This window comes from Ixodes scapularis, unplaced genomic scaffold, assembly GCF_016920785.2.
Source record: "Ixodes scapularis isolate PalLabHiFi unplaced genomic scaffold, ASM1692078v2 PGA_scaffold4__175_contigs__length_147842914, whole genome shotgun sequence".
Taxonomy (NCBI): Eukaryota; Metazoa; Arthropoda; class Arachnida; order Ixodida; family Ixodidae; genus Ixodes; species Ixodes scapularis.
Window position 1 is genome coordinate 4,228,236 of NW_024609879.1, and position 11,819 is coordinate 4,240,054.

Below are 11,819 nucleotides of genomic sequence, written 5' to 3' on the forward strand. Positions count from 1 at the left end.
TGTGTGTGTGTGTGTGTGTGTGTGTGTGTGTGTGTGTGTGTGTGTGTGTGTGTGTGTGTGTGTGTGTGTGTGTGTGTGTGTGTGTGTGTGTGTGTGTGTGTGTGTGTGTGTGTGTGTGTGTGTGTGTGTGTGTGTGTGTGTGTGTGTGTGTGTGTGTGTGTGTGTGTGTGTGTGTGTGTGTGTGTGTGTGTGTGTGTGTGTGTGTGTGTGTGTGTGTGTGTGTGTGTGTGTGTGTGTGTGTGTGTGTTTTGGTCGTACCTTAATTCTTTCTTTAGAGCGCAGCTCTTCGGCGCCCGTTTCCGGGTTTCGCGGCGTGGGCGTCGCCGTCGGCGTAACCGGCCCGCTAAATTTAGCGCGAAATTGACGTCACATGACCTCAACACCAATTCAATTCCCAGCTACGTGACTTCAACGCCAATTCACTTCTCCGCTAGATAGTCATGTGATGTCCTTTTCCCTGCTGAATTTAGCGGAGAAACTGAATGGGAGGAGGAGGGGAGAAAAGGAAGAGGTGAGGACGAGGGGCATACCCTCCTCTCCGTACCCTCCCTTATTCCTCCTCAAGAGTTGAGTTCTAATTTCGCATTACAAAGATTTGTAAACGTCTTTAATTTTTTTTATTTCCCTTTCTTCGGCTTTTTTTTTCTTTTTTTTTTTTTTTTGTTATCTCCCGTTTTCCCTCATCTCTCAGACATTACCGACGTCTCTACACAAACCGCGTGTGGGTGACCCCGGTGGCGTTGTCGACAGTGGCGGAAGATGAGCTCTATAGAGCCGCCCGCGTACACCGCGCACGGCTCCACAACATCACAAAGTTCAATCATAGCCTCGATTCCGAAGCGAAGATTTGGGCCTCAAATAACTCCTTCCCAAAGTTGTGAAACGTCACTTTGTCGTCACCAATAACTTCCACAAACGACGATCTTGCGACGAGAAAGTTCAGGGTATTTACCGGCCGCCTAGGTACAATCTACGCATCATTGACTCTATCGCGGCGTAGGGACGTAGGGACACTCGGGCGAGACGTCATCAGTGCAGCCGTTCAATCGGCTGGCACCACGGTGTTGCTCGCACGCGCTTCAATGGAGCTCGCTACGACTTTATGTTTTACCTTCTCGCTGGAATTTGAGCACCGTGAGAGCTTGGATGATTGACACCTCGCTCGGCTTGACGTCAGCGTCGCGAAAGTCCAATTAGCGCGTTCCGCAACTTTCGGACACAAAGTTGTGCTCGACGAGTTTAGCTACCCAGGTGAAAGAAATAACTGCACAGGCTGAGGCGCGCGAGCGTCTTGAGACGCGGTTTGAGTCCTGCTCAGCTTGTGAGCTAGCTTTGTCAATGTTTTTTCTCACCCAGTCTCAGTTGAAACGCTGTTCCTAACAAACCGGCTGAGATTGCTCCGCTGTGAAAAAAAAAGGAAAAAAAAAATAATTTAAGAGAATTCAGTGCACAGGGAGGCACCGGGGGCTCGGGAAGAGATGTCCCCGGATAAAACGTCCCCGGAAAAAAAAAAATGTCCCCGAAGAAAAAAGGCCCCAGGTGGAAAGTAGGAAAAAATTTCCCCAAAGGGACATTTTTTCCAGTGCCGTGCGATCCGCTTCTGACTTTTGTCTATAAATCTAGAGTCTGTCATGTCATTCCTGAATCTGTAACATTGCATGTCAACTGTCTTTGTTTATTTTTTATATTGAAATGAACGTTTATAACACGGTCTAGTCAAAACCAAATTATTGTGTTTGGGGAAATTTGGGAGGTATTTGTGTATCATTTCCAAATAGGTAAAAAGCGCGACACTTAGCACGAACAAACAATCGCTAGTTGTTGTTGTTTTTTTTTTTATAAAAACGAAAGGTTAATGTTCATCAAAGCTATTATAGGCACTGAACGTGCTTATTTGGTGATATAATGCAGATGGTTAAATATCGTGTCCACTAATAATTTTTCTAAGTAAGTTGTGAAAATACGCCGATGTCGTGTTCGCGCTAACAGTGTCGCGATGTGTACCTCGCGGAATCATCTATCTCGTTATTTGTTGGGGCCGTTTTTTGCTACTTGCCACACGGTGCCTTTTTTCCCAAGGACATATGACCGGACCGTCCGAAGGCCATGAGGATCAGGGAAACCCGGAGATAGAAAATACTTTTTGGGACTTAATTTCCTACTTTCCGCCTCGGGCCTTTTTTTCCGGGGACATTTTGTCCGGGGAATGTTTTAACCGGGACATTTTTTTCCAGGGTCATTTTTTCCTACACCCAGGCACCGGAGTTGTTGTTTTCTATAGGAAAGCCAGCCAACAACTTGCTTTAATATTGAGACTTCCAGCTCAGATTGGTGCCGGTGTTATGTTGGTCGTATGGCAAAGTAGAGGTTAAACCAATACTTCCCTTTGGTAGTTGCCATTCGAAGCATGTCAAGGCAGGATTGGTTCAAAACATGATTAACAACGCGGTTCAAACATCCTGTTGGCACTTCATTATGACGCCTATTCAGCTTGCGTATTCCCGGCTTAATGATGCAAAATGTCCTCAAGAATTTATTTCCAAGCAGCTTTCGTGCATTGTTGCAAAAGACAAAAAAAAAAAGTAAAATGCCCGAGCACAAAAAGATTGTAGTCATTCCGTTCTTCCATAAGATTTCACACAACCTAAAATCAATCGCTGATAAGTTTGGTTTACGCATGGCGTTTCGCACAGATATTAGTTTGTAATTGTTGACTCCCTTCGCTTCCGCCCAGAGAGGTTGTTTAAAAGACACAGGGAAAATTGTGTTACATGTGTTTCAGGTGTAGTCTACAAGATCCCTTTTGATTGTGGTTTGTGCTATATAGGTAAAATGAAGCGTTGTTTTAATGATAGACTAAGCGATCAAAAACAAGGATCCATATTCCGAGGTATCCAAGCGTATTCAGGAATGTAAGAGTTGCGTACCATTATGGAACTCGACGACCACAATTGCAGGAGAAAGAAACGAACACAAGCGCCTGCTGAAAGAGTCAATCGCGATAACCAAGCATGGGAATGCAGTAAACGAGCCCTCTTTGTGTGTAGAAGCGGAATAAAAGCAGTTTCTAAATCTCTAGTGGTATGTTTAGTTTTTTTTTTTTAAATTTTATTTGTTTGTATTGTTTTATAGTTAACTCCCTCAGTGAAGGGTCTAGTGCATTTTAGCTTATGGCTTGAACGTCCAACGAGACTGAATGTCCTACGCGCCTGGATGTTCAATCGGTCACGTGACAGGCGAGAGTGAATGTACAACAAGACGAAAGATCCAACCGAGACGGAATGTACAACGAATCTGAATGTCCAGCGAGTCTGAATATCCAACGGACGTGGAATGAACCTTGCTTAGAACTAAGAATGCATTTCTTGTTTTGAATGGTAGGATTACTGATAGTTACGGCGGCGAAAAATGCGTTCGATGAAATGGGGAACCACACGTTTCGGTGCGGAGATCTCGGTACGCGGTCATTCCGGCATACGTGGTCATTTTGGTAGCGGGCTTTTCAGTACCGTGCTTTTCGATGCACGGCTGTTTTGGGGGGCCGCTGAGCTTGTCCCTCTGGCGTTTCCTCTGTGAACTACCATGAATAAAACAAAATTATGCTCGTGTATTTCGTAAACCTTAATACCCCCCCCCCCCCCCCACACACACACACACAAAGAAACAATACATTTTTCGTTCGTTCATACAGGCTGATTCAAGGAGACGCCACGTTCTTTAAATCGACCGCAAAATTCGGTTTCTACGACTTTGTGCAGCGTTGCCCACATATGGTGCACTTTTTTTGGAAAATTTGCAAAGAGCGAGCTTACCTGAGGAAAAAGTAAAGAAAGAAAAAGGCCTAGCTCCTATGGAAACGCAGCGACGCCACCGGTGTTCAAACAACACGGCGCCGTTTCGCACGGAAGACAAGAGATGGCGCAACGAAAGCCGCCAACGAACGAGCATACGGCGCCGAGAGCCGGCGTCTTTAGCAGACAATCTTTTCGACTCAAATGCGGCGCGCGTTCCGCAGGCAGCGACAGTCGCAGAAACAAAAAAAGGCGCGGTAACAACAAGAAACTGCAGTTCCTTGTCTGCTAAAGACAAGAAACTGCAGTTCCTTGTCTTTAGCAGACAAGGAACGCGTCGTATGCTCGTTCGTTGGCGGCAGCTGGCGTCGCGACCGCTTGCGCCATCTCTTGTCTCTTGTGCGAAGCGGTGCCGTGTTGTTTGAAGACCGGTGGCGTCGCTGCGTTTCCATAGGAGCTAAGCCTTTCTCTTTCTTACTTTTTCCTCAGGTAAGTTCGCTCTTTGCAAAATTCACACACAAACAAAAATGCACCATCTGTGGCCAACGCTGCACAAAGTCGTAGGGCGATAGGTTAAGAAACCGAATTTGGTGGTCGTTTTCAAGGACCTGGCGTCTCCTTGAATCACCCTGTATATCTAAATATAAAGATAATTTTTATAATTAAGAAAATTACGTGGAAAAGGACACACATGCTGCAAGATCAAAGACCGAACTCGTATACAATTGACAATCGGTCACGCATTTGCGTTTTAGAAGGTCCTAACTCTGGCGCTGAAACAAATGTTGGGTCCACGAGAGTTCTTAGAATCGTCAATCGTGCTTATCCTCAGCCACAGTCTTCTTTCCGTATTGTACGGGTTGCTGTATTGTCCTTGTTGGTGTCCCTGGTCGCGCAAAGATGATATCCCCCTCGTGGGAGAAAAAAGCCTTATTAAATTGTATTATTGTTAGGTCAGGTCGGTGCAGTGTGTGTAAGTACACTATAGACCTTTTCCGCTTACTCTCTCCCCCGACCGCCAAGTAGGTATATCCGGTATGGGCGACAAAAAATATCACAACGTTTTAACATGCAAATAGTAAAAAAAAAAATATAGAAGGGAGGCAAAACAAGAATGTGTGACGGTTACGTTTATGTCCTAAATGCCTTCTATTGGCGTAGCGACGGCAAAACAATGTTTTCGCCCATACTAGAAGTGACGACAATTCAAGATGGCGGCGCCCTTGCGCAAAAGGTCTGTAGTCCGTTGCAACTCAAGAAGGTAGGGCGAGGGTAAGACGGGCCGGGGAGAAGGAAGCAGACGGAACGCTGGAAAAGGGAGGAGGAAACATTATTCTCCCTTTAGCGTTCCGTCTGCTTCCTCCTCCCCGGCACGTCTTACCCTCGAAATACCTTCTTGAGTTGCAACGTACTATAAAGTGTAAATGTTTCTTTTCTTCTTTTTCACAAAACGAGGATGAAAGCTCTAGATATTTCTGACTGGACTTCTCAGTCCCCAGAAACAAAAAATTGATCTTCATATCAAAATCAGTTATAAAATGCAACGTTCCTTCCATTAAGCCTTTGTGGAGGCGTTATCCTAAAGTGGTGAGCTTTTGTCCGCTGATTGTCGAGAGGTTGTGGCACATTGACGCTTATCGCGACGATTAGTTTCGCATGCTTCGGCCCCCAAAGCGATTGCTGACGCAATGAACCATGTGTTAAGCAACAAGTAGGCAATTTTAATATTTAATTCAACGCTTTTTAGGATTGGCGTCCGTCGTTTCCGATCTTCCTTTTCTGGTGACGTAGCCTGCAGCAATCGCACCGATACGCGTCCAGGCAGCATACCAAGGCTGCGACCGGAATTCCACTAATTATAACTTTATCGCAGAGCCGCTGCGACAGTGCGACCCCGATTTATTCATATGCGCAAATTACAAGTGCACCTATGACCACAGGATCAGGAGGTCAGCCCCTCGCTCGGTGTTCCCAAATTACATTATGGTAGAGTCGCGAGTGAACACATTCACGCAGAACCGGACTTTTATCATTTTGAACGACCCGAGTTTGATTCACTATCGGATTCATGTAAATTATGACAGCTGCATTTGTCATCCTTATTTTTAGAAAGAGGGTTTCACTGTTGACCTTCACTGTCCCCGGCTATCTGCACACCCTTCTCCAATCAACTCTTTTCGACAGTTCGACGGGCGTGCACTTTCGCCCGATCCTCCATCCGACGAACTGTCCTTCTTCTGTCCAGAGACCGATGTACTTTTGACGAATTGGCCGGACTCGCGGCGCAGTACGCCTCTCCTACAAGAATAGAAAGCCACATGGAACGATCAATTTTTATGTTCACACAGGATGCAGAATATTGGTACATCCGGGTGTGTACCTTCTGCTACACGCCGAGATGGATGCGTTCGCGTCCTTTATCAGCAGTCATGCTCCCACGTACCAAGACGTCATCAACTACCTCGACAGGATCGCGAGTTTAGGAGTGCTTCCAGAAGCCAGTTAAATTACACGGGCTTCTTAAAACGACACTACATACGGCACATGCAAAAACAAAAAAATTGCGTACTGCGTGATACTAGTATTATCGCTCTAGTCTGTGACATACAGACCTACTGGCAGGGAATACATGCGTATATAAACTACTGTCAACTGCACTGTACAGTGAGTAGTTGTCTCTTCAAAAGACAAACGAACAAAAATAAAAATGTGTCCAATTCACACAGCTGTTCTGTATTTGCTCTTGATGCGTTAGGTGAGGATTTTATTAAAAAAAGATATTAATATGTTTTTATTAGTCGGAAATTACCCTTGAGCAAACTGCTGATGCCTCACACCAACAGCTCTCAAAGCTCTTTTCAAAAATTTAAATAATGACTCTACACATAGTCAGTGGCGCTGGCGGGTGGTCGTGTGCTTACAATACGGGTCTCCGTACGTAGCTTATTTATAGATTTAAACGGGCAGGGATGAGGATTGGACTAGAAATTTTTAAGATCTCAAGCGCGGCTTTTGTAGACGTCCCCCAATTGCGATGCACTAGAACACCGGGAAACCGCATCCCTATTATATTTCAAATTGGCTGACCTATGTCATCGAAACATTCGAAACATTTGAACTGTCAGTATCAAAGGAGCGTTTGGCGTCGTACAGTCAATACCTTTAGCCGATGCGTACATAGCTGCGCATCGGCACTAAGCTAACTAACCATCATGCCATCTCTGTTGTTCCGTCAACGTCGGCTTCAGTGGCACGACATTTTAGTATGACGAAAATACGGCAATACCTGCAAGAACGCGGATTAAATATACACACAAATCTGTATATTTAACGAGACAAATTATACTAGCACGTGACAGGCGAGAGGGAATGTCCAACGTGCCTGAATGTCCACAGATACCAAAGATCCAATCGAGAAGGAATGTACAACAAGCCCGAATGTCCATCGAGACGAAAAATTCAACCGAGACAAAATGTCCAACGAGCCTGAATGTCCACCAAGCCTGAACGTCCATTACTGGATCTTCCGACTTTTTGCAAAATCCTCCAAGCGCCCCGGCCCGTGCGCGAGGAATTGTGGGAGAGACTGTCCCTCGCCTGGCCGCTCCACCTTGAGATCGCATTGCCTTGTCGCTTGCCTCCTCTTAATCCTCTGTTTTTCGATTCCATTACCTTTTTTTTTATCTATTCCAGTGTATTTTTTATTGCTCCTAAGTGTTTCTATTCCCTTCTGCGCGCGATATTTCTTGTATATATACAGTATTTGTGTCTTTATTTTGCCTTTCTCGACGGGAGTGCCGACGGACAACACGCCGCTTCGCGCGCCGTTCCCCGGGTGAGTACTACCGTTGCTACCGATTCCTATCGCGCTGTTAGCTGTTCATTTTGGTTCATTTGACCCGCGTGCAATCGAAAAGAGCCGTTTATGAACACCCGCGCACATGTCGTAGAGGTAGGCAGAGCTCTGAACCAACAATCGCAACGCGAAAGCGATTGCTCTGGTTGCTTTTTTTTTTTTTTGGCGAAAAAGGCAGTATTTGTTTTTTCTCCATCTGATTTTATTTTAAATACGAGATGACTTTCCCAAAGTTTGTTTCGTTATTTTGCGTTCTGATTTAGTTGGAAGACGATGTGAACTGGCGAACGATGTCGGAGGTAGGAATGAAGCTTAACACATCGATTTGCTCCCAAGACCACAGCTTTTTTCTCGTGTTCAGTCCGATGTAGATCTTTCTTGTTTTATGATTCTTTGATTTAAATACAGAACAAAAGCGCAGATTGGAAGCATCAAATGATAATCAACAGTAATTAAAGAAAATACATCGGAAATCATATTTGCGCGAAAGTTTTGATTTAAAACCGATCTGATTTAAATCACGATTTAAGTCATCTTGATTTTATTCTCCACCCTGGTTGTAGCCCTTGTTCGACTTTTGTGTCGATCACTTTGAGTGTTACCATATCTTATTCCGTCGTAGCCGGGACAGAGGAAATACAACTTTTTTATTTTTTTTTATTTTCCCTTTGGATAATAAAGGAATTGAAACCACTGCATGGTGGTAAACAGGCCTAAAAACACGGACAGAGAAAGAAGCACACAGGACGGGGCACTGCTCTTTAACAAAAATGATGAAATATGGAGATTTGGGAATGTGGATTCGGTATACTTCCTAACAGGTCATTTCATATGTAAATATCTAGAAACTACTCAAGCTACAACAACGGGAGAAAATATAACACTTCTCATATTTTTCTTTGTTATTTTTTTTTAATTAGCGTTCTATCGACGTTATTTATTTTATTTTCGTCGGGCAACGCCTGAGATGTTACGGCACGTTTTTATATCTTAAAAATAAACTCTGCTAGCGAAGCGCACAATGACCGCATGCGCATAAGGCATGCCAGCGGACTTCAGTTGAGTGAGCGCATTTCACTTGAGTGAACGCTCAATTTCTAAGGTTCGTAGGTCAGCTTTTCTCCGCATCCGTAAAAAGGCCGGTGAGCTTTCCTCCTTTTGAGGTGAGCTTTTCTTGGGTGAGCTTATCTCCGGTGAGCGTTTTTCCGGTGAGCTTTTCTCCGCGTTCCGTCTCATTGTAGTCCATTTCCGCCCCCGCAGTCCCCAGTGGCAGAGACGCGCCACACACGTGCGCCCATACTTCCTTCCCTCCATCAGTCCAGGAAGGCGAGGCGATGGCTTCGTGCAGCGGCCGCCCGGAGCAGGACTGCGGGCGCAAAGATGCACGCCGACGGCGCCTGGTTCACACACTCGCGTCGAGTCGGACCGAGTGCGACTCCAACTGCTTGCGACGTGCGGGTTGCTATGGAAACAGCTTGCGACGTACGGGTTGCTATGGCGACAGCTTGCGACGTACGGGTTGTTATGGCAACAGCTTGCGACGTACGGGTTGCTATGGCAACAGCTTGCGACGTACAGGCACTCCACGAGTAGTTGCACTCTCCGGGTTCGTTTCAGTGGCGGCACCGCACGCATGCATGCACTCGCTACACCGAGAAAATCGGGCGTGCGCCAGAATGCAATCCCGTCATGCCTCGCTCCGGCGAGGCCGGCGAGGAGCGAGAGCAGACGACGAGGGTTCGTCTGCTACGATGTGTCGCGGAACCGAAAGGAAAAAAAGTAGATTGTCTGATAGAAATCGCGTCCCGTGGGCAATGGAATCAAGCGCGAACTTGAATTGTGAGCGTCTGCTATTTCGCGAAGAAAGCAATTGACAACCCGTGCTTTATTTGCAGTTTTAAGTCGCTCTACTGCCGTACAGACGCTGAACTATACCAGTGTGTCAAGAAAAGCTCAGAACAAACGCACCAGCGGCCCCCGAGATGTTTATCAACATCCGTGTGCGGGTGAAAAATTGAACATTTGTCGGCAAAACTGGCTCAGCAGAAAACCCTGACTACCAAATAATCATCAGAGAAATCTAAACAGTGACTTTACCCGAAGCTTGGGCAACATCCTCATGTTTACCATTTACCTACGTCAGCTAACTTGCCCCGTCGTATTCTGTTCGAGAAAGCTCTCGTTCTCGACGTCCTCACCAAGGCTAACATCTGATCCACTTGTAATGACGATCGAAATCGAAAGTCCCACGAAAAGTTTTGCTGGATTTTCCAAGAGACTAGTTTTAAGCCGTACCCTTTCAGTGGTTCACGCATAATACCATGCTCAAACGGATCAAACTTCTGCTCGGACAGCATCATCAGTTTTCTTCAGTGTAAACGGTTATAAGAATTGAAAAATCGCAACCAGCTGCTTTGTAGACAGCTGGGTGCGGAAATTTACGCCGTCTGTAACTATCTCTACGACAGCCGAGTTGCTTGAAGTCATCGCAACTATAAACTACAGGTTGTAGCGTTCAACGTTTGTAGATAAACGTTGGTAGTGACTGCACTCTCGCATTCCCACCCATCACTCGAAACAGAAAGGCGCTAGTTCCGGTTTGAGGTCGGTACATTTTCTACAACATAGATGGCGGCAGCATCAGTCTTCTGCACTCGGTGCATTTGGCGAGTTTGTTTGAGTCCAGTTCTCCGTGCAACACTCTGCGAGTGCGCTGCATTCTGGGAGAGAACTCGAACGGGGCCGGTGCGTGTGAAACGAACTCGCTATAAGAAACCGAAACCTAGAAACGCTTCCGAATTGAGCGTTTTTTTAGAACGCCGTAAAAGGCTGTCCCTGCCTTATATCTTTAAACAGCTTTTGATATAGTGCTTTCCGATGATGCTTAGCAATTAAGTTTCTTAGTGGCGCCATATGTTTGTTTTTACTTATTAGAAATAAATGAGTTAATTTTAGTTAAATATCAGAGTAATTTGTGTTTTGTTGCAATCATTGGACGTCCGCAAAGACGGGTAGTTTGTTCCCGTAAGGGGCTACTGTTTTTATTTTGAACAGGAGATTTTTTAGAGATTTTCGCTAGCTTTCGCAGAAACACCTCGTATATAGACGTTTGCGAGTACGTACGTTTCCTGGGCGCCACCACCTTGCTGCTGGTGTGGGTAGATCGTCTGATAGTCAAGCCATGGCCTCCGAGATCCCAAAGCGCGCGCGCGGACGCTTCTCCGGCCGTCCCATCCGACTCGCTCCCCAGCAGTACGGGCGTATACGGTAACTCCGCCGCTTGCCCTCGATGTGGCGATGTCCTACCAGTCATAAGACAGTGGCGAGCATTTAGCGTCGCAGGTGCACTGGTACGGGCTGATCTCGGGCTTCACGGATGCATTCATGAATGACCCGGGACAAGTACGGGCCTTGCATTAAAGTCTACTTGGCAGGCAACGCTGACTATTTTTTTTAGCAGCATGTTTTTGGGAAGCATGTTTCGTGGATCGGGACAACGACCACAGTGGGAAAGAAAGAGATGCTGAAGCATGTATCTGTGCGTGTATTTGTTTTTTTACGCTTCGGTCTGTGTGCAGCGAATGCTCTTCCAGAGGACTGGCGGCGCGGTGTCCCTTTTCGTCCCCGACGGCGCCGCCGTCATACCATCGCCTCTCCCCATGAACACGAGCACAAGCGCGACTACACAACGCGCACCCTCGCCGGCGTAAACCATCTGTACGTACGAGTGCGTGACTCCCCAATATGAGTCATATCTTCCCGTCATAATTTTTGCCCTAAACGTATTTGTGACACAAGCAAACAACAATATGACCCCCGTAGTACACGTAGTAAATGATAACAGAATCTGAAAAGAACTATGACACGATGAGAGCAATTTTCTGGTATTAATCCTTGTGCCCAGGATCGCCTTGCGTTAGCTCTGTTGCACGGTGTACCGCCTGCGTGAGAGAAGCCTAAATCCTTGGCAGCACTACGGCTATTAAATGAAACGACCACTTTACATAATAATTTAATTGGAGGCAAACTTTTCACCGGGTCTGTCAGAAGCCCGGTAAATTTTTTTTTTCCTACCCGCACAACAGTGGGTGAGCTTTTCTCCGCGATTCTCGCCAGGCAGTATTTTGTATTGCCCAACATCAGGCCCGCAGCCAGGATTTCGTTTTCGGGAG